The 23,390-nt window shown below is 43.7% G+C and overlaps 1 protein-coding gene across 6 annotated transcripts in view; it reads right to left on the reverse strand.

Annotated features, from left to right (window-relative positions):
* The window catches only part of NCK2 (NCK adaptor protein 2), a 151,107-nt gene that overhangs the window by 68,804 nt on the left and 58,913 nt on the right, over positions 1-23,390 (reverse strand). For 5 of the 6 annotated variants that reach the window (XM_063616675.1, XM_055240668.2, XM_055240667.2 and 2 more), the window contains one exon: positions 9,572-9,744. The gene's annotated coding sequence lies outside the window, so the exon portion shown is untranslated. Of the gene's footprint in view, positions 1-9,571; positions 9,745-18,325; positions 18,404-23,390 lie in introns of those variants that run through there. The other variant, XM_055240666.2, reaches the window with a different exon arrangement.

Genomic DNA, 23,390 nt, shown 5'->3' on the forward strand with positions numbered 1-23,390 from the left:
AACAATTTCTGCTTTCTTTTGATTAGTATTTGCATAGTATATCTTTTTCCATCCTTTTATTTTCAACATATATATACACACACATACATATATATACACATATATAAAATGTCTCTAAAATGTGCCAGGATAAGGCAGGGGAGCTAGGGAAGCTCCTCAGAGGAAGGGATATTTACTTGGTCAGAACTTAGAATTGAGAGAGAAGGATACTATGAGGATAACTCAGTAATGACCCAAATCCAGGGGGCCTAGAACCCAAATCCAGAGCCCTTTACCATGCAATCTATTTGGAATTTGGCTCTAATTTGGGAATAAGAAATTTCTGCTTTATTACATTTTTTGCATAAAAAACATAACCCATCAGGTATTCTATATATAAGTCTCTTTAAGTTTTTCATTCCTGAGAGAGTCACAATCACAGGCCTCCCAACTAACATATCATCCACACTACAAGCAAACTACCTGAGCAGAGAGAATTGGTCCTCGCAGGGTGGTGGGGTTAGGCTTTGTGTCCCCATCCAAATCTTATCTTGAATTGAATTGTAATCCCTATAATCCCCATGTGTTAACGGAGAGACCAGTGGAGGTAATTGAGTCATGGGGGCGGTTTCCCCCATGCTGTCTTGGTGATACTGAGTTCTCAGGAGATCTGATGGTTTTATAAGCAGCTCTTCCCCCTTTGCTCAGCACTTCTTCTTCCCACCCTGTGAAGAAGGTGCCTTGCTTCCCCTTCACCTTCTGCCACGATTCAGTTTCCTGAGGCCTCCCAGTTATGCTGAACTGTGAGTAAATTAAATCTCTTTCCTGTATAAATTACCCAGTCTTGGGTAGTTCTGTATTGCAGTAGGAAAACAGACTAATACACAGTATCAGCCTTCTAAGGGACGTGGACCATCCTAGCAATCTGCTCTAGAGTTATAAAGGATGTAATGCGATCACTTTGGTTAATCAGAATCTCCGTCAAGATCTAATGGAGTCAGGAACTCCAAACCTGACCGATCACCAGGACACTATGACCGCATAAGGAACTCCAGTCCTGAGGACTAGAGGGTCTGGTTAAGTAACAAAACTCATTACAAAGGTTTTTGGATTATACTGTAACTGACAGAGCAGAGTGCATATTTACTGTCTTCTGTAAAGTTACAAACATTTCCCATCCCTCTGTGCCTTGCTGGTGACCCAGATAATAGCCCTGCTGGGCAAAAATAAGGGCTCCGTAAAAAATATCTAATAAAACAAGAGAAATTATCATTCTCTGCTATGTGACAACATGGACACTGCTATGTGATTTCTCTGCTGACCCTTTTTCAGGAACCCACCATCCCCGAAGCCAGAATCTCCAAAGTGGAAAACACAAGGTGTGGGAAGAAATTATTAGAGTTCCCATATCTGCTATGTTCTAATGCGCTACAGTGCCCAGTGCTGCTTCCTATTTCTCCATTGTATTTTGTTAAATTTCTGTGCATAAGACAAGTCTCCACTGAGGGTCAGCTCGCCTTAAGGATCAAAGATCAGAACTAGCAATAAGCACTAGTAATGGAATGGGATTTTTAAAATTACGATGAATTATCTCAGGTGTGAATACATGAAAACTCGCAAATGAAAGCCCTTAGAGTAGAAGGCCCCTTTAGGGAAGATCAGTGTAACAGCACAGATGCCCAGGTCCTGTCTGCCCACTAGATATTAATGGGGAGTGGACCCTGAGCATCCCAGGTCACCCCCAAGCATCCCAGGTGACCTCTATTACATTACAGCTGGTAGGCATGGACTCACAGAGCTCCAAAGCCTGGAGGGAGAGGAGGAGGCAGGAGCCATGCCATGTCTATCTCCACTCAGTCCGCATGCACCTCATCGAGTGCCCACTCATCTCCCTCCATACCTGGTCCCACTCAGCCAGCAAATATGGGCAGCATCACTTGCCTGCAGCTTGGGGGAATCCCTGTTGCTCTTTCCTGGAATTGAGACTCAGGTGGGAGATGGGCTCCTGATCTTACTGCAGTGGTGGAGAGGGCGACACCGGTGTCCCACAAACGCTGAGCATGTTTTCCCACTGAATTCTGTGGGGCATGGCAACCAGGTCTGTGTTACTGTCCTGCCTGTGCAGGACTGTCCTTAGAATTTCAAGTTCACGCACCCAACTTCATCTACCCTCTCCCTCCATGTCACTGCCAAAGGAACCAAGGCCGGAAGTTAAAACCCAGCCATGAAAGCACAACACCCACACATGAGCACACCCCAACGATTCCTCCAGAGACCTCTGTTCCAAGCACACGCCGCCGAGATGTGGTACTTAACCACTGGGAAAATGACCAATGTATTACAAAAACGTTACTGAATGAGCTCTTAGGTTGGAAGATACGGTTACATTTAACTTCTTCCACAAGAGAGGCCTGTATCAGACCCAGGCTCCAGGCAGGGAAGATGGTCCTGTCTCTGGCTCCTGGAATCCCTGTCTTTCCCAAGTACTTCTGACCTTGGTCTTTGTGAACACAACAAAATCTTCAACATAACCTCTGGGTAAGATCATAAGTGGCATATTCCGGAAGGCACTAAATAAAACAAGTCTGACTGAGGAGTGACTGGGCTCTCCCTGTCAGATCTGCTGCATTTCCCGCCCATTCTCTGTGAGCACTGTCAGGGGCCCAAGTGGAAAGCAGTATTCTATGGAAACGTGACATTTACGGACTGGGCATTCTGCTATGTGGTCAACAAAGGGAGGGGGCACTCACACATATGAAATAAGACAACAATCACAAGCAAAACCCAAAATGGAATGTTGGCAAAAAAGTCAAGCAACTTAGAAAAACTACTAAAAATGTCAACTCTAAAGCCTCTCCCTGCCCCTGGCCACATCCCTGTAAGAGGCTACCTGAGGACACTCAAGAGGGACGTCATCACTGCAGACTCCTGACTTGGAGTTCACGCCGGCCAGGGACTGCTCCAGACCAAGGCTTGTTCACACTGTGACCTGGGTAGACCTTCACACAGGAAGGTCACGGAACAAGGCGTTTGATCAGGAAACAGCCAGAGCAGATTCATGATTAGGATCATCCTTACTTCTTGCAGGCAGCAATCAAGCTCGAATCTCACCAATTAAGTTGTCAGTGTGACTGTTGGTCAGGTGTGACTCTGAAAAGCTGAGAAGGTATATTTTACTTTCCAGGGAGATACAACGCCTGCCTCCATGACCACAGACCTGACAGGAAGGCCTGGGTACCTTCTGCCCCAACAAGCACTAAGGGTTATTCGTTTCCATCCAAAACTGGCATCTTGTTAATATACTGCTTGTTAACATGGTCCCAGAATTCATTCCCCCTAAACTGTGACCTCTTATGATCTGATTTATTCATAATGTTTTATAACCATTTTGACATCCTGGAGCCAGGACCATTTCTAAAGAAACCATTTCAACGTTAGTTATAATAAAAGTCAACCGGAAAACTGATTCTGATAGGCAGAAATCTCAAACTCAAAATGCTTTCGGTGTGTCCAGTGAGGCACCCGCAGCACGGGAATGGGGAGCACAAGGGTACTGGGACACACTCCCCTCCCACACCCTCCACCAGACACGCCCAACTTGAAATGACACTTCTGCAGTTCCTCATGTTCCCTTCAGTTCTGTACATCCCAGTGGTAATCCCAGAAAGTATTCTCCTACTGGAGCTTGTCTGTAATTACCTGTTCAAGGTACAGTTTACTAAAAGCCCTACAACACCCTCTCCATTGTGACACACACACACACACACACACACACACACAGTGAATGAGAGGACTTTTTGTTTTTCTGGAGGAAGTCAAGAAAAATTTCTCTCTGCTTTTCCTAGTTTGAGAACCTCAACTGCAGTAATGCGCTCATTTCAAGCTCTGTGTGGCCTGTTTATTTAATGCTGTTCTCTTACATACATATCTGCCACATGGTTGGCCCAGGGCCTCTTAAGGACAAGGACAGAGTATCTGGAATCCAACATTCAGGTGTGAGACACAGGTCACCATCCAAAGCTGGGCCGTACTAGGCAAGGAAAGTAACCTCTCTGGGCTGATTTTCTTCTGTACAATTCAGGAGAGGAATATCCATATCACCTGGCATTAAAGAGAATTCATGAAAATTCCTTTGTAAATTCTAAGGTACAATTCAGAGAATCATTGAAAAATGACTGGAATGTTATGTGTTCAGTTTCTATCTAAGGAAAAGAAGGTCGAGGGGTACAGAATTGGCTTTTTTTTGTTTCTTCAGCTTTCTAGGAAGCCACACTGCTAGGGTGCATCAGCTATGACAGAAAAGAAAAAATGCTTGGCATAATGTTGATCACCACCACAACTAAGAGAAAATAATTATGTTATTGACTATGCAAGAACGTTAAATCACAATTTTATGATGTTTCGCCCTGAACAGGGGTGCTGTGGGAAGCGTCAGGGACCACACAAATGGCCTCAGCACACAGAAGTGGCTGTTAATACAAAGTTCCCTGGTCTGTACAGAGAACTTCTCTTGGCAGGTCTGATGTTAAGCTGGGGATCCCCAAAACAAGGCGACTCTGAGCACCATCCTGGGCCTGCATGGGCAGAGCTGGAAGTCACAGGAGCTGCTAATCTGATCCTTGTGCTTCAGGAGCAGCAGAGGCCCTCGGGGGATTCAGGTTCCCAGCTCGTGCCCCCTTCTCAAACCTCCCAAAGTCTTCCTTCACACACTCTTACGTTTCCAAAGAGATTCTCCAAACTTGTACTTAGTTGCAGGAGATTTTTCTAGGGGAGAAAAAAATAAATCTCACGAAATTCCTGGTACAGTAAGAAAGAAAGGCTTTTTTGGGTCAGGAAATGGGAGCTCCCAGCCTGCTCTGCCACCTAGGAGCCCCGGCCAAGTCACTTAATCTCCCAGAGCCTCACATCTCAGTTTAAGGTAAGCACTTGGAGAATGGGTCATTACTATGTCACCACCATCATGTGTCAGAGACAGCAGCCCGGGAAGCAGAAGGAACGTGGGCTGGTAAGCAACAGACCTTCTGCTTCCCGGGCTGCTGTTAATAGACGGGGACACAAAGCTGCAGGAGAGGTTAAGGGGACTCTCCAGAGTCACAGAGTTGAGCATGCACAGCTGTGGACAGTCTCCTTAACCTCTCCTGAGGCTTTGTGTCGCCATCTATTAAATGGGGGCAATAACATCTGCATTTGCGACTAGAGATAATATACAAGCAGTGACAAGCCCTGTGCCGGGCACCTGCCAACGATGACCCCATAGATTACAGCTGCTTCCACTGGCTGCACCGCCAGGGGCACTGTGGAATCGATGTGGCAAAATTTTTTCCCAGCAGCTGTCAATGCTTACTGGGCAATTATTTAACCAATTACCACAGATTTATCCACAGCATTAAAGGCTGTGGCCATCTCTTTATATTCGGTACACTGTACAGAAGGAACAATAAGTCCAAACTGCAGAGACTGTTCCCCCAGATCACCCAGGGGTCCAGTGTGCGGCAGAAGGAGGCTGAGATGGGCCCATCTATTTGGGCAGAAACTCCACAAGTGACTTCCAGGTATCAAGAGACCTCCAGAGCTACACCCTCAACAGAAGCTTTAGCCCTAAAAACTTAATGACTGAGTACTGGGCTTTGCGTGTAAAAAATCTTTCTAAATCTTTTCTAAATAACCTGTTGGGGGCAAAGTCAGCTACCAGCAATCTCCAAAATACCAAACCACCAGGATATGATAAAAGTGAGTAGTAAATTCTAGATTACTTTTCCAAGTGTACACACCCTAGGAAAAATTGTTCTGAAATAAATTGAGGCTAATATGAAGTAGTAAACTTTAGTAGTTAAATATTACTGGATAGCGTTTCTATGGATGTAAGAGTGACAGGCTCGTTTCATCTTCTCGTGCTCACTGCTCAGTTAAACAGAGCTGCTGCTGCTTCTATCACAGAATGGAAAAGATGTGTGTAGGCTCACTGCTGACATTTACACGCTGGATATGCACATCACCAACTGACTCGGTTTGTGAAATCCCATCCTGTTTACTTTACTCACACTTGAGTTGTGTCACCTAAGCCACTGTCCTTCCTATCCCACCATCCTTCTGTCCCTTAGGACATGTCTGTCGTGAAAAAGCCTCCAAAAGCTTTTCAAAAATCAAACGAATCTGCAGCATAGCAGACAAGGCCCTTTGCATCCTCTGTCCCTAGTAATGAACGGCCAGCCTCCAACAATCAATTACGGTCCCTTTTCAAGTACACATGGGAAGAATTAAGTGCAGGTTACGCATTTGCCAAAATGACAACTCTGGCAGCCTTCAGGCTCTTCCTATGGTCTCCGCTCCCCAAAGAAGACAGGGTCAGAGCCGCAGGGTCCCAAGACTTTGTTCTTTAACTTCAATGGGGAGACCAGAAAACGGGGTAGGGAAATGCACCACGTGGAAATGGGCTGAGACATTACTCAGGCCCTCAGACACCGCCATCCTCCTCAAGCTGCTCTCAGCCCAGCCCCAGGCATGCAAAACTTGAAATAACTGGGAAATGCATCCAAGGCTGACATCCCGCTTATTGTTCTACCAGGCCAGAATTTCATATCTTTCTGACATGCCAAAGTGTATGGCTGACCGAGCTGTTGCTTTCCCTGTTGGCACTTCAAAGACCACCGACCAAATGGCAAATGCCTGGTCCCCAACCCATTATTGTCTGAATGACCTGCAGTCTCCAGGAACCATGGCCCAGCTGGTCCAATCAGCCTGCCCTGTTCCAAGGAAACACATTATATACCTCTGTACACATGTCTCCTCATTCTTTAAAACTTGTTCCCAACATAACATCTCCTGGCTTTTCCATATTGTGCCCTAAAGGGTCAGTTGGTCCCCGCCTCAGGTATTAGGGACTGGCTGTAAGAACCTCCACTACAGCAGTTAGCACAGTCCCAAACTGTCAGGGTCCCATCCCAAAAGGGCATGGGAAAAGGTGGCTGGGACTATATTTTATCTATTATTTTTTTAACTGCTAAAACAGTCACTGCAAGAAAAATAGCCCAGAATACAGGTGGGGTGTTCACAATAGATATTTATTATATGAATGGCTACATCTCATGATTTTCCAAATGAACATTTTTCCAAACCACAGAAGCAAATTTTAATAGGTGAATCAAGGTTTTGTGTGGACCTTATAAACTTATGAAATAAAAGTAATCCTTTAAAATTAATGGGTAGGCATTTTTGCAAGCCAGCCAGCTCTCATGGTCTCCATGTACCGTCTTGTGTACGTGGCACCATGTGCTGGGAGCTCCTGCAGACCGAGCTGCTGGGTGAGCATGCCACACTCCCCTGCCTCACCACCTTCTGAACCAGCACCAACAACAGCTTCAGGTTTGCTAATGTCACTGATGATCAAGACACACCAAGAGATTCCATAGTCCAACATGATAGTTTCAAGATTACTTTAAAACAATCTGCAAATAATAGAAGCAAATTAAGTTTTTTTATACAAATGTCCACTTTAATATTCTCATTTGTTCTTCATACAACCAGGAGACATATCATACCACCTAAAAGTTGGACACCAAAACTAATTTAGGTTATGCTTTGATTAAAATTTGCTTTCATACTTGGTTTAACAATCTTTGTTCTTTTGTTAAATATACCATGTTGGAAATATGTATTTCTTATAAGCTCATAGTAAGACGTATAGGAAAAATCTTACAGTTTAAAGAATAAAATCTTTCTTTTTATATATACATATTTTTATTATACTTTAAGTTGTAGGGTACATGTGCACAACGTGCAGGTTTGTTACATATGTATACATGTGCCATGTTGGTGTGCTGCACCCATTAACTCATCATTTACATTAGATATATCTCCTAATGCTATCCCTCCCCCCACCCACAACAGGCCCCAGTGTGTGATGTTCCCCTTCCTGTGTCCAAGTGTTCTCACTGTTCAATTCCCACCTATGAGTGAGAACATGCGGTGTTTGGTTTTTTGTCCTTGAATTAGTTTGCTGAGAACGATGGTTTCCAGTTTCATCCATATCCCTACAAAGGACATGAACTCACTTTTTATGGCTGCATAGTACTCCATGGTGTATATGTGCCAAATTTTCTTAATCGAGTCTATCATTGTTGGACATTTGGGTTGGTTCCAAGTCTTTGCTATTGTGAGTAGTGCCACAATAAACATACGTGTGCATGTGTCTTTATAGCAGCATGACTTATATTCCTTTGGGTATATACCCAGTAATGGGATGGCTGGGTCAAATGGTATTTCTAGTTCTAGATCCCTGAGGAATCGCCACACTGTCTTCCACAATGGTTGAGCTAATTTACAGTCCCACCAACAGTGTAAAAGTGTTCCTATTTCTCCACATCCTCTCCAGCACCTGTTGTTTCCTGACTTTTTAATGATGGCCATTCTAACTGGTGTGAGATGGTATCTCATTGTGGTTTTGATTTGCATTTCTCTGATGGCCAGTGATGATGAGCATTTTCTCATGTGACTGTTGGCTGCATAAATGTCTTGAGAAGTGTCTGTTCACATCCTTTGCCCACTTTTTGATGTTTTTTTTTTTTTTTCTTGTAAATTTGTTTGAGCAAATTAAAGTTTTTAAGGAAAGCTAGTGTTATTCTTGCAGTTCATTCTGAGATAAAAGCTCTGGAGGTAAAAATGTATCTTCTCATACAGCACTTCTTACTGCCCAGCCAGAAACAGAACACCGGATTAACTGGACCACCAAACAGCAATTCATATTTTAAGTGAAACGTCTCAAGCTGTTAGGGCTAAGAAATATTTTTGTTACACAGTGACATGTTTTTGTCTGATACCTGTGGTGACAGCACCACAGGTATCACATGTGGTGATAACTGTGATGCAGCATGTGGTCCCAGAATCCACATGCTGCATCACAGTTATGATTTTATTGCAACATACACAAGTAGGTTTTTCATATGAACAGGTAAAACCTTCCTGAGAATCCTTCAACTGTCTGCATCTCATTTGATATAGGGGTTTTTTTTTTTTTTTTTTTTTTTTTTTTGAGACCAAGTCTTGCTGTGTTGCCCAGGCTGGAGTGCAGTGGTGTGATCTTGGCTCACTGCAACCTCTGCCTCCCAGGTTCAAGTAATTCTCCTGCCTCAGCCTCCCAAGTAGCTGAGACTACATGTACATGACACCGTGCCCAGCTATCCTTTGATGTAGATTTATCTTCTCAGCATCAAAGCTGGAATCCAACCTTTCCTAGACTGAAAGCACCAGAAAAGTGTTTATTTATCCTTATACTCCCTGTCCCATACACAATACAGGGGACCAGGATTTGTTATGGATTCAAGAGTCAGTACATATCTGAGTGTGGAGGTACCTGTACCGTCTTACAGGTTGTAGGTATCTACCATCCTGCTTCCTGGCTACATACTCAGAACCATCACACACTAAAGCAGGAACAGAGATAATCTAATTTTTTCCCTCATTGAAAGCTTAAATTTAATATGATTCAACAAATCAAGGCTACACTGACTGATATTTTACTAAACTTACTGTCCAAATTAAGCATTTGAGGCAAAAAGCTGCAATTTCTGTTTTAAGCAGAAAACTGCAGACTTACCTTTGGCACACAGTTGAGAGGTGACTGGCAAAACGCAGAACTCTTCAAAACGATGACGTTTTCAGCTAATTACACCTCTGAAGTTACAAAACTGCAGGGATTTCTCCAAATTCTCAAATCCAGCAGAGAATTATAATCTGGGACGTCGCTTGTATACAAGGAACACATGAAATCTAAAAAGAAAGAAGCATATATTAGGTCTGCTTGCTTGATTTTAAGTAACCACATTTAAAAATAAGTGGTTATTTACTTGCCTAAAACCAATGTGTTTTTTTTGTTTGTTTTTTATTATTTATTTTTTTGAGACAGGGTCTCCTCTGTCACCCAGGCTGGAGTGTGGTTGTTCGACCTTGCCTCACTGCAACTTGCGCCTCCTGAGCTCAAGTGATCCTCCTGCCTAAGCCTCCCCATTAGCTGGGACCACAGGCATGTGCCACCACCCCTGGCTAATTTTATGTATTTTGAAACCAATGTTTTAAATATATCCCAGAATAAAGCTGCTCTGTGCCTAAAGACCTCCATCAACGCACATGTCCTCCCTCTTCCCACCTTTCGTTCCCTGGGCAAGCTCTGACACTCAGGTGGGGAGGGCCAACCACACATCCGGTGAACAGCAGGTGGAAGGAGGTGATGGGGTGTGGGGGGACAGCCAGCCCACAATCAAGGGACCTCAGCTCCCAGTCCCTTCCAGACTTCCTCCTCCCAATGATCCCCACCTTTAAAAGCCTCCCAGAAATAAAAGGGAGTCTGCCAATTGGAAAGGCGGCCAGTCTGGGAGTCTAATGAGGGAGAAGGGTTACAAAGGGCATGGATATTGTTTAGAGACTCGTTCCTCTCTTTGAGGTCTGTTGCACCAGCCATTTATTAAGAAGCCACCAACTGGACCTATAGCCTTGAGCTAAAAAGCACTCCTGCTTTCAAGACTTCTGAGATGAACACTCCAAGACTAGAAGGAAGTTAAGATGAGAGGCATCTGACAAAGGTGACCAGCGCCCTCCTGGTTGTGGAGAGCTGGCTGCTGCGTTATGTTCACTGCACTTGGTAAATATTTTCAGTCCTTGACTAACGTTTTCGAGGGGACCCTGGAGCACTCTGTGGACTTCAAGTGAGTTCACTGACATTTTTAATTACATTTCAAACCCAATGGGGATCTGTCTTGACAGTTCACTCAGAGAAGATCTATTAATTCATCCCTAGCATGATTATGACCCAAAATGTTAAATACCCCATAGAAAAATCAAATTCTATTTTAGTCAAAGAGAAGAAGATAATTCAAACACAGCTATCATAAAAATGTTATAAGGCAAGTTCATAAATTTTGATTTGAAAATTAATTCCTTTTTATGTATCTCAAGGCTGCATCATTTTAATATACATATAATTTAAGGCAAGGAAAAGGTGGTGGCCAAACATAATGGGAATACATCTTTGGGCAAGATGTTCAAACGTATACTAGGCAGATTGCCCTTCTAAGTGTTTATAATAAAATGACAGGTCCTCTCGAAATGCAAGTATTGGAATCTGAACTCAGTTCTTGACCAAGAGTTCTTGTTTCTCATGCTGACACCACTGAAGAAAGCCATCAACACAGGGCGATGTGCTGGGCACCATGCCCCCAAACACTACCTCTGTATGTGTCATTTTCAGGGGCTATTATAAACATAAGTTGTATTGTTAAGATTTTAATTGGGAAGTGAATTTGCCCAGAGTCCGCCTTCCACAGGCAAATGCAAGGAATTGTTTATGCGGTTGTTTGGGCTGTCCAAACACAAGCCTCCTCCTGTGTGCCCTGTGTCTCATGAGTAATATGATTTAATCCTTCTGATACACTGCCAGGATGGATTCTAATGCCCAAATTTACAGAGGAGTTTACTTTCTCAGGGACACTAAAGGTTTTTCCCAACCAACTGGAGAGTGAGGAATCACTCAGGCCTTGGACTCCGGATGAGTGGGCTTTGCACATCTCTAATCTCTCCTGCATGTGAACAGAGGAGAGTCTCCTTATGCCAACAGCAAACCAAAAGCCTGAGCAGCTTCTCTGCCAGACCCCGCAAAACAACAATGAGCTGGATTTAGAACTTGAGTCCTTTGATACTAGGCACAGTGGGCAAGTCAGAACACGGCCTCTCCAAGCACAATCAGTAAAGGAAAAGCCAGACAGAACGGAGCAGGACTTGAACTAATCCAGCAGTTCCAACAAAAGTGAGGCTACTGAAAATCCACTGAAAGGTGCCAGTGGCCATCTGGGATTCAAGTGTAAAACGTGAAGGTTGCATGCAATGTTTTCCTTGAGAAAAGCATTCCACTGACAAACTGTCAATGTGTTAAGTGTACACCCTAAATAGAATAAAACATGGTGATCAACATCTCTCCCTGGGTTTAAATGAAGACTGCCCAAGTTTAACATGGGGCTCTTAGCTTATTCAAAACCTGTGTTAAGGAAGAACATTTCAAAGCAGGTCTTAATTATAATCGGTGATCGAAATCCATCAGGAAAGTACACACTTTTGTGCAAAAAAACAGTATGAGCCTGAAAGATAAACACCTGTAAGGTCACTTGGACTGTAGAAGGCCCTCACCAAAGGATTCAAGGATTTTCTACAGCCAGCTTCAAGACAGGAATATACAGAAGGGGTGTGTGCTTTTCTCTAAAAGTACTTCACTAGCACTACATGCATCTCCCTTTAGAAACAAAAAAAGGAGGGAGAGCTGGAAGGCAATTAACACTGATACCGTACGTATCTCTTCATTTTAATTTGGATCCTTAATACTACAAAATTTTACAATTGCAAAATCCAAGGGATTATCTGAATTCTCTGTAACCTTAAAATTTGCTTTTTTTCCACTAAAGCCACAACCCAGGGTTTTCCAGTGTTTTCAGCAGCACTTGGCTGCAGTGTTAGGCAAGTGTGCTGAGCACTGCCAGGCCACACTACTTGCCCCAGGCGCAGGGCCAGGCAGTGAGACTCCCCCCTGCAAGCAGTCGTGGCCGATTCTGCATCCCCAATGCCTGCGTGGTGCCGGCGCAGTGTCTTCTGCTGCACCTGGGCTGGTTTCCTCCAACTATCAGCATCTGAGAGGGAAGTCCAGTGATGAGGTCCCTGACTAAGGCAACTCCAGAGGAGCAGTTCAGGGTTAAGAAGAGAGTTATGAGCCTTGTTCTGATGACAGCCCAAGGCTGTGAGCTTTGCCGGCATAATACTGCTGGGTGCTGTCACTCAACCTGTTTTTGAGGTGGCCTATTTGTCCAGAAAACTGAAGTCACCAAGAGGCTAAAGTCAGCCTTCAGGAGGCTCAGGGAATCCCTCCTCTCCCACTCTCCAACTGATAGAAACAGTGACAGGCTGGGAGAAGAACATGCTCTGATCCCAGTGAGACACTCGCCGTGGCTTCACCTTAGCATCAGCTGCAAGAATCGTCACAGCAACCCTGGGAGATACATCTTATCATTCAGCCCAGGAACCAAATGACCAGATGTCCCACAACCAGAATTTGAATGCACACTTGTCTGATTTTAAAGCCAGAGTGCTCTTTCTCCTGACAAAGATCACCACGAAAGGGCTAGAACCTTGACAGTCACATTTTGCAAATTGCATCTGCTGCTGCCATCTGTCTGGGGTATCTGCCACACTGGGTGGCCGGCTCCAACCTCTCAAATCAGCTAGGAACCATGTCAGGCTACGTCAAGAAGCAAGCCCATGAATGCACACACACCAAGTTTGTTTTCAACGGTATTGCTTCTCTTAGATGTTAGCACAGGAGAAAAAAAAAAAAAAAGCCTTGTTGAATAGTGTCACCTGGCTAGGTCAGTAATGAGCAGATCTTGGACTTGGGTGTGTATCATAACCAAATCTAATCTGTATTACACATGGAGAGAACCACTCCAGATCCCTAGTCTGTAGCCAGAGCTAAGGCAATTGTCCTTTTCCTTTTATTTAAAAAGAAAAACAAAAAAGCATAGGATTAGCATAGGCCTCGGAGCTCTCAAATGCCTTGTCTTGCCCTTCCTCCTCCCTCCCTGACCAGGGAGGCCCAGCAAAGGCCTGCAAGCGGATCTCCAGTTCAGAATACGGAGGCGGCAGTGCCAGCCCAACACAGCACGGGGTCAGCGCTGTCTGGGGGAATTCTGGCAGAGCTAGCTATATTTCATTCCTAGTGAACCACTTGGAAGAGAACCTCATTCAAGTGGGAAAAGGCTGGTTTCAGATACAGAACAAAGCTACACAAGTTTCTTTGAGTGGTTTGGCTAAAGTTCAACCCATGTGGACTGATACTGAGCAGCTTAGATGTGTTTATCAATCCGAAACTCAAAGGCGTCCAAGGAGATGACCTCAGCTGTCTCTTAATCATCCAGTACACAGTGGTTTCCAGGCAGGGTTGAGAAACAGCTGAAGTAGCTTCAAAAAGCCTCACTGCAATTAGATTTTTTACTCACGATAAAGCTGTCCTGAAAAGTAAAAATATCAAGTCTTTCTGCACTGGGCTGAAATTATATCAATTCCATATATTAGTGCTGGTTAGCAGGTTAATTAGAAGTTGGTTAATGAAAACACGAGGGAAAAAAACAGAACTAATTTCTAATTCTCTAGAAAGCCAAAGAGTGGCCAAGGCGGGTGTTTGCAGGAGAAAGGTGACTGATCAGAGTTTAAGGTCTGTCAGTTCTAGGTTCGGGAATAATGATTTCTGCCTTCAAATACTCCAGGAAACAGCAAGCAGTAGGTCAATCGATGTGCCGAACCCCTATTAACCTTAATAAGGGAGGCACCAGGTTCAAGAGGCTGAAGAGACCCAGAGCCAGCCAGGGTTTTACTGGGGCTTACACAGAAGGGAGAGAGTCCAGTGGCAGCGGGCTGGACAGGAGACCCGCACCCGCCTGCAAGCATCATGCAATTCATGCAGCATTTTCACTTAACACACTCCCTGACCAAGGACCTCCACCTGACATCCTTCATGCAACCCAAAACTCAGGGCCTCAATCACACCTGTTCCACGAGACAAGCTGCAGGGACTCAGATGCTCCTTAAAGACAAGGACTGACTCTCCAGGCTGGCAACTTCTGGATTCCCTAGCTAGGAACACACATTCAGGTGCGTCTGCCACACAAGGTCATTCTAAGGGTCTGCTTAAGTTATTGCTGTCAGGTGCGTTACCCTACATCATCCATATATAATGAGAAGCAAAATACAAGCCAGAAAAGGAAGCAATAAGGCCATGGGTCAGGATGGCAGGGCTGTAGGCCTGACTCGGCCACCAAATGCCTCTCTGTTCCCTCATCTACCACCCCAGACACTCAACTCCAATCCTATATCTTTGGGACATTTGGGAATGGACATTATCAAAAATTGATGATGTGGTGCCAAAAATGTATCAAAGCTTACTAATAGAAGAAAGCCATAATGCAAATCTCTTTTTTTTTTTTTTTTTTTTGAGACGGAGTCTCACTCTGTCACCAGGCTGGAGTGCAGTGGTGCAATCTCGGCTCACTGCAACCTCTGCCTCCTGGGTTCAAGTGATTCTCCTACCTCAGCCTCCCGAGTAGCTGGGACTACAGGCGTGCCCCACCACACCCAGCTAATTTTTTGTATTTTTAGTAGAGATGGGGTTTCACCATGTTGGCCAGGATGGTCTCGATCTCTTATCCTTGTGATCCGCCCACCTTGGCCTCACAAAGTGCTGAGATTACAGGCATGAGCCACCGCGCCCGGCCCATAATGCAAATCGTAATATAAATTTAAGTTTTACAGTCTGCTGTGTAAAAATTCTAACATATATGAATTTGATTAGTGACAAATTTTGTAAATTTGTGACAAGGTTTGTAAAGGGTTTTCTTGATATATTTAATGCTAGCCTCTTAAATCCAGCAGAATTCCATTCTCTAAAAGGTCTGCCCAGGTGTTTCTCTAAGGTTTTTCCTCTAGTCCAAACTGCTAGTTGTCTTTGTAATCAGCATAAAAACCTTGCTATACATCTCAGTGCCATAACTAGACAATTTAATTACATATTGGCTTTTTAACAGGTTCACCAGCATTTTATTAAGCATGCACAGGATTCAGCCATTGTCTACGTAGTGACAACACCAGTAAAAAGCATGCCGACAAAAATAAACTGTAAATACTAAAAGGCACTACCAAATAAAAACTGTGCAAACCCCCCTTTTTATGAAGGAAGGAAAGAGGGAGGAAAGAGTGAGGGGTCAGGGAAGCAAATCCTGTTTTTCTCCCTCTCCCTCCCCCTACTGCCACCTTGCTTGTGTGCTCGCTCTCTCTCTCTCTCTCACACAGACACATTTTGTTTTTTTTTTCAAATAGCATCTTGAGAAGCAAGCCAGAAGGTGAGACACAACTACTGTTAACACATTTAGGAAGTAGAATCGGGGGTGAGAAGGGTTAATTTCTATAACACCTGAACTTTTATAATATGTTTTACTTTGGTAGTTAAGCACAGCTTTAGATAAAATTCCACACTCCTTTCCCCGTTTCTATCACTGCATCCTCTGCTGAGGGCCAGGAATGAAGAGTGGGGCTGTGTGTGCTCTTCCTCCCTTCCTCGCAGCCCCGGCCCTGTCACTGAGCAAGTCCTCAGCACCCACTCTCCTTTCAGGCCCGTTCTGTCATCACAGCCCTCCACTACTAACACGGTCCACTCGCTCCCTTCCCTGCCTGCCCTCTCCCCCTCAGTTTTGGGGACTGCCTTCCTCTTCTTCTAGCAGTGCTCAGTGGGTGAGGTAAGATCTCTCATTCAAGAAGTTCTTCAAAAGCCCCTCCTCCAGGAAAACCTCCTGGGTGGCTCCATGGACAGTTAAACACTCTTTCCTCCAGATTCCCTTAGCACCTTATACAGTACTCATTACTCTGTGAATAAGTAATAAGTGCTTATATGGTACCGATTACACCATGAAGTGCACCCCATCTACTATGGGCTAAATTGTGTCCTTGCCCTACCTCCAAAAAAATTTATATGTTGAAGTCTCAACCCCCAGTACTTCAGAAGGTGACAGTGAAAAGGTCTTTAAAGAGGTGGTTAAAATGAATCAGGGACCCTAATCCAATAGGGCTGCTGACTTATTAAGAGAGGAAGAGATACCAGGAGGGCATGCACGTTGAAAAGACCTTATGAAAACACAGCAAGAAGGCATCTGTCTGCAAGCTCTGGAGAGAGGCCCCAGAAGAAACCAACCCTGCTGAGCCCTCGATCTTGGACTTCCAGCCTTCAGAACTGTGAGAGAATAAATTGCCGTGTAAGCCCCTCAGTCTGCGATACTTTCCCATGGCAGCCTGGGACTTTTGTGAGACTCAACCATACATATGTGTCATGACATATGACATACACAACAGGAACTTGAGAAACCTTGTGTGAGCAAATGCAAGGATGAGTGAATTGAAAGAACTCGAGGTCAAAACTACCAGGTGACCCACACTTTACCTACCAGGCATCTCCTCTTGCACACCAGAAAGGAACTGATTCTCCCATTTTCAACACCTATTCATTCTTCAAAACCCAGTTTAAGCACTCAGGCTAGCTTCCTGGGCCAAGCTCCTGCATCACACTGTAACACAGCCATGCCATTTTGCATTTGAATTGTGATGTTTCACTACATGCAAAAATACTTTCTCATCCAATCTCAACAATTATACATGCAGTCACACCCCAGCCCTCACAAGATGGCTACAGCAAATCACAAGCAAAAATTAGTCTGCCCATAAACACTTTAGTGCTTATCACCAACAGATAAGCACAATTCCAGTATCACACCCCACATCATAACCACTTCTTTAATATAAAGCTCATATCTCACTAGTGTCCTGATTTTCCTGTCTCATAAGTGACTTTCTATAGCTGACTTACTTGAATCAGGATCCAAGTCATGTCCACAAATTACAATTTGTCTCTTAAGCCACTTGAAGTCGATTTTATTTTAATGACAATGCACTGAAGACACTGGGTGATCTGCCCTGCAGTCACGTGGCATTCCGTCCCTCTGGTGTTTTTCACGTGCTCCCCAGCCCTGGCATTTGTAGGAAACTGGCAGTTACTCCTGGGGGCTCCTTCGATGAGAGATCCTTTCTGAAGAGCGGAGAACCAGCACTGACTACGTGCTTTGCACAGAGAACCACCCGATTAATCCGTGATTTAGTAAATGAAACAAGTTAGAGGTGCTAATGTATCAGGGAGTCCAGCCCTTGTCCTTAGTTCTTTCCAGGCTCTCATTTTCAAATGGGATTTTCTACAGGGTCCATGGCCCTTTTGAAGCCTTTCCAGAAGAAAGGAAAAGCCTCATTCTACTTTTCCAACTGGGATAAGGTATATGAAAATTTAAGGCTGAAAGTTACAAAATCATCTTAAGCATTGAATGATGTCATGTTCTTTTCTTAAGAAACAAAGAGGCCAGGCGCAGTGGCTCACGCCTGTAATCCCACCATTTTGGGAGGCTGAGGTGGGTGGATCACAAGGTCAGATCAAGACCATCCTGGCCAACATGGTGAAACCCCGTCTCTACTAAAAATACAAAAATTAGGTGGGCATAGTGGCATACACCTGTAGTCCCAGCTACTCAAGAGGCTGAGGCAGGAGAATGGCTTGAACCCGGGAGGCGGAGGTTCAAGTGAGCTGAGATCGCACCACTACACTCCAGCCTGGCAACAGAGTGAGACTTCGTCACAGACAGAGAGAGAGATAGAGGGGAGGGAGGGAGGGAGGAAGGAAGGAAAAAAGAAAAGAGAAAAGAAAAGGAGAGAGGTTGAAAAAAACAACCACCTTGTGGGTCAGATCAGCCTCTGCAGGGGCTCAGGGGCTGCCCGGCATGACTCCACCAACTCCAGGAGGCTGGTGTCACTGATGGTCACCCTCACACCACCCTAGGAAGGAGGCATTTTATGTCCCCAAGTGACCCTACTGAGAAACATAATGCCATTTTACACTTCTCAAATTATATAGATATTAGCTGTATGCTACTAAATAATTTTTTCCCTAGGAAGGAAAATTTGCACTTTTTATTTCTACAAAGAACACTTGTATTGTCTTATGTAAATCGGAGGGCTTTCCCATAGCCCAGAATTAATCAAATCAGAAACCTCAAAACCTTTATTTCCCCTGCCCTCCAAGGAGAGCACCTGGGTGTGATTTTAGAACCACCTATTAATCTTAGAGAGAACATGATGTCTGCGAGTGCTGCCCTCCACACGCATGCGCGTCACAGGACAGAGACATCCAGAGTGAGCTGTTCCGGTCAGGGCCCAGGTTCTAATTAACTCAGGATTAGGCAGCTGGGTCCTCCAGGGAGCAGGCTACAAGGGCTGATGCAAATTTTGGTACTCCAGGGATTCCAAGTGTTACTCAGACTCTACCTTTATTCCAGATTACATCATGGGTCATTTGAAAAGTCATAATAGGACTCTTCAGCATGAGGGTGTGGGATAGGATGTTTTACGGCAATTAGACAAAGGGATGGGCTAAGAAAGACTAAGATCACCCAGTGACCACGGGCATCTGAGAAGTCCCTGCAAATGTGGAGAACAACGAAACTCTGGAGAAAAAGGTTCAGGAAGATTCCGTGGGATGGTTGGTTGGTTTTTTTTTTAATTTTGTAAATTACTAGTAACTGCGAAGCCCCCTATGGAATGGGATTTGCTTCTAAGAAACTGAAAATACCTCACTGCATGTTATCCTCTTCCTCTGATAAGCACTGAATCAACGTGATTTTTTCCCTCATTAAGTAGCAGAGATATTCACATAGATATTACAGTGTCCCATAAATGAATTCCATAAAATTCCATCAAATGTGGAATAAAAAGAAAATTTAAAATTTCCCATTTAAAAGCGGCTAATAAAGATATGGAAACAATCTAAGTGTTCACTGATGAAGAAAATGTGATACGTGGCCGGGCGTGGTGGCTCACGCCTGTAATCCCAGCACTTTGGGAGGCCAAGGTGGGCAGATCATGAGGTCAGGAGATGGAGACCATCCTGGCTAACATGGTGAAACCCTGTCTCTACTAAAAATACAAAAAATTAGCCGGGCTTGGTGGTGGGCACCTGTAGTCCCAGCTACTCAGGAGGCTGAGGCAGGAGAATGGCGTGAACCCGGGAGGTGGAGCTTGCAGTGAGCTGAGATCGCGCCACTGCACTCCAGCCTGGCGACAGGGTGAGACTCCACCTCAAAAAAAAAAAAAAAAAAAAAAAGGGAAAGAAAATATGTGATATGTGTGATATGTACACACACACAAGCACACACACACATACATATACAAGGCTGAGCATCCCTAATCTAAAAATACAACATCCAAATTGCTCCAAAATCTGAACATTTTTGAGCCCTAACATGATGCTGCAAGTAAAAAATTCCACACCTAACTCCATGGGAAGGACCACAGTGAAAACGCAGGCACACAGCACAGTTTACCCAGCACCCCCAAGAAAAAAAATAAAATTACCTGCAGGCTATGAATATAAGGTGTACGTGAAACATAAATGAATTATGTGTTTGGACTTGGCTCCATCCCCAAAACCTCTCATTATGTATATGCAAATATTCCAAAATCTGGAAAAATCCAAAACCTGAAACATTTCTGGTTCCAGGTATTTGGGTTAAGGAATTCTTAACCTATATATACACATACACAAGAATATTATTCGGTCCTAAAAAGAGAAATCCTGCCATTTGCAATAACACAGATGAACCAGGAGGACATTATGCTAACTGAAGTAAGCCAGGCACAGAAAGACAAATACTGAATGATCTCATTTATATGGGGAATCTAAAGAAGTCAAATTCATGGAAATAGAGAATAGAACGGTAGTTAACGGGGACTGGAAGGTAGGGAAAATGGGGGGATTTTGGTGGATGGGTACAAAATTTTGGTTATAAGATGAGTAAGTTCGGGAAATTTAATTTAAAATGTTTAATTTTAAAAATAAATGAAATTTTAAAAGGCTAATAGTTATAAAAATTTAACTTACAGAAAACAAATTTATTACTATTCCAATTAAATAGAAATTTTACTATCACTGTGTTTTTAAAGTATGTTTAGCTTTAAGTATACTTAGTTCTTAAAGTACAATTAGTTTTTAAATATTCCTAAAATGGTCAAGCTATGTTCATCCACATTCTCCTCAAATGCTGGACCCTTTCATAACTCTTTGCCCTAGGGTCTGCTATTTCCTCCCCATACTGGGAACATCTTTGCACCTCAGTTTCCCAATGCCATCGTGCAATCAAATCCAACTCACCATTCAGGAAGGAACTCAAATGTGCTCTCTTCTAGGAGACTGGCCTCCGTGCCCATAAAAAGCACTATTTTATAATATCAACTGTCATTTACATAACTGTCCAGATAGGAAGAGCCTCTGGGAAGGGACCATAACTTTTTCATGTCCTGATACCCATATGGGGAGGCCCATGGCAGGCTCTGGATAAAATGACTCTTCTCCCCCATTTATGGTTCAATAAACTTCCACTTCCTTAGTTCCATCTATAAGATCAGCTGTGACTTTCCAGTACGCTGCAGTAGTTAGTGCCATGTTAGGCCCTGAATCCTTGTCCCCCAGTTTTCAATCTAAGACACCCTGAATCCCTTACACCACTGTGCCTCTGAGCCAGGCCATGAATATCAACGTGGAGCCTTAAATATAGGTAATAACATACCTATGCCAAAACCACACAATGGTTCTGCTTACATATCATATTTCTTAATTTCAAGGATATAAGTTTAGTTTTCTTGAGTATTTCATTTAATCAATTTGCAAGCAGTCAATGAAGAGGGACAGAATCAAAGAGTAATTCTAAATTCTAAAGCTCAAAAGCATATATATGCCTTCCTATGGCAGCTGCCCAATTAATGTCATCCATAAAGCCATTCAAATACTGTGTCTGGGCTGAAATCCAATTAAGCCATTTCTGTCTGAATATCCCCAAAGAGCCTCCTGCTGAGTTCAAAGTGGAAATCATCATAAATGCCAGATTAGCTGTGTAAGCACTTCCAAAGCCAAAACCAGACAAGGGCATGAAAACCTACATGCCTAGCCTTTTAACTGGGCACAAAGACAGAAAAGACATTCAGTGACCATCTGGCAAAAAGTCAAACCCATTTTCTTGTCCAGCCAGGTCTTCTCAGATAATCCTCACCCAGTGCAAGCATCAAAGAAAAGCGCTGGTCCATTCATTTACACACATTTTGAAATGATCAACTTCAGCTTCACAATGAAATTTTGTGCAGTGAGGAAACAGGGCCAGAAAACCTCTCAAGCTTTCTCTAGACTCAAAATTTTACTCAACCAACCCCTTATAGAGTACACCCTTGAAATTAGTAAATCCTGAGAGTCACCACTGCCTCTATGCATATAATTTGCCCGTAAAAATGGGCAAGCAAAGCCAAAACCTAACTGAGAGGCAGAGGGATGGCAGAGATGCACCTAATATGTTAATTTACTCCTCTGTCTTGCAATCCGTGACTCAGATTCACAACTCACAAGGCAGAGTATCCTCAGCTTACATGCAACAGCCAGAACCACGAGTGTTTTAACCACATATTCCAGAAACAGAAAGGCTCTGGCCTGACTATTCATTCCAAACAGACCCTACCTGAGACCTACTTAATTAGAACATCTGCGGTTTATAAAAGCTTCTAGGTGGTTATGAGGCCCAGCCCCATTCAGAAGCACTACTCTAGAGAAAATAGAGAAACTGAAGAAGAGCCAATTCAAGAAAGCCTTATTCTCTAAACCCTCATAACTGGACCACAAGTGTGAAAGATGACTAACCTGGGTGTGAAGCTGGCAATGTCTCTGCACATGATGCAGGGGCATGAGGACTTGCTTTGAAACTGGATGCTAATGCCAGTTCCGCACTTTCCTAGCTATAGATATTGAAGGCTGCTAATTAACCTCAGAAACTAGGTTTCCTTGGAGACAATAGCAGTCACCTTGTTGGTAGAATGAAATCAGTCACACGTATTCAATGAAAATGTATTGCACAATTGCTGTGTGCAAATGCTGTACATACATAAGGCACAGCACAGAAGCGGCCCTTCTTAAGGAGCTCAGCCTAGTTAGAGGTCAAAGTCAAATAGGAGACTACATAGCAGTGCCTATTTATGATATCTGCTGCAAGAAAACATGCCTATAAAAAACAGCAGCTAAAGTTTTCTAGGTAACTTCTAAAACACATGTGTGCTATCTAAAATATCTGCCTTAGAATTTAAAAATTTGATGGAGACAAGCAAAATAAATATTTATATTAACAATCATCTTAGAGAAAAACTAATTTGTGATACAGTAGAAAACAAGCCTAACCTTGCTTTCCCAAGACTGACCTTCAAAGCTAGGGGAACTATAATCTCTTCTCTAAGGAAAACCATCCTAATTTGAAAAATGACAATAAGGTTTCCTAAACCTCACCATCCCAATATTGCTCTCTTCTAGAAAGACTTCAAGTGAATTCATCCAACAAGTATTTACTGAACCCCTGCTAGCACTGTACTTGGTGCTATACAACAACAGACATCACTGACACCACCTCACCCCCGAGAAAGAAGCAGACGAAACAGACAACTGGGAGGCAAGGGGAATTAGATGATCAGTCATCATCCATGGCCCATGTATGTGACACGTGGGGGCAAACAAGGATGTTGCTACGGTTTGAATATCTGACTCCTTCTCATGTTGAAATCTGATCCCCAGTGTTGGAGGTGGGGCCTTAAGGGAGGTGTCTGCATCACGGGGGCGGATCCCTCATGCATGGTGCCTTCCTGGTGGTGATGAGTGGGTTCTCACTCTATTTAGTTCCTGTAAGAAGTGACGGTTAAAAAGAGCCTGGCACATCCCT

Source organism: Symphalangus syndactylus, chromosome 14 (genome assembly GCF_028878055.3).
Source record: "Symphalangus syndactylus isolate Jambi chromosome 14, NHGRI_mSymSyn1-v2.1_pri, whole genome shotgun sequence".
NCBI classification, from domain to species: Eukaryota; Metazoa; Chordata; class Mammalia; order Primates; family Hylobatidae; genus Symphalangus; species Symphalangus syndactylus.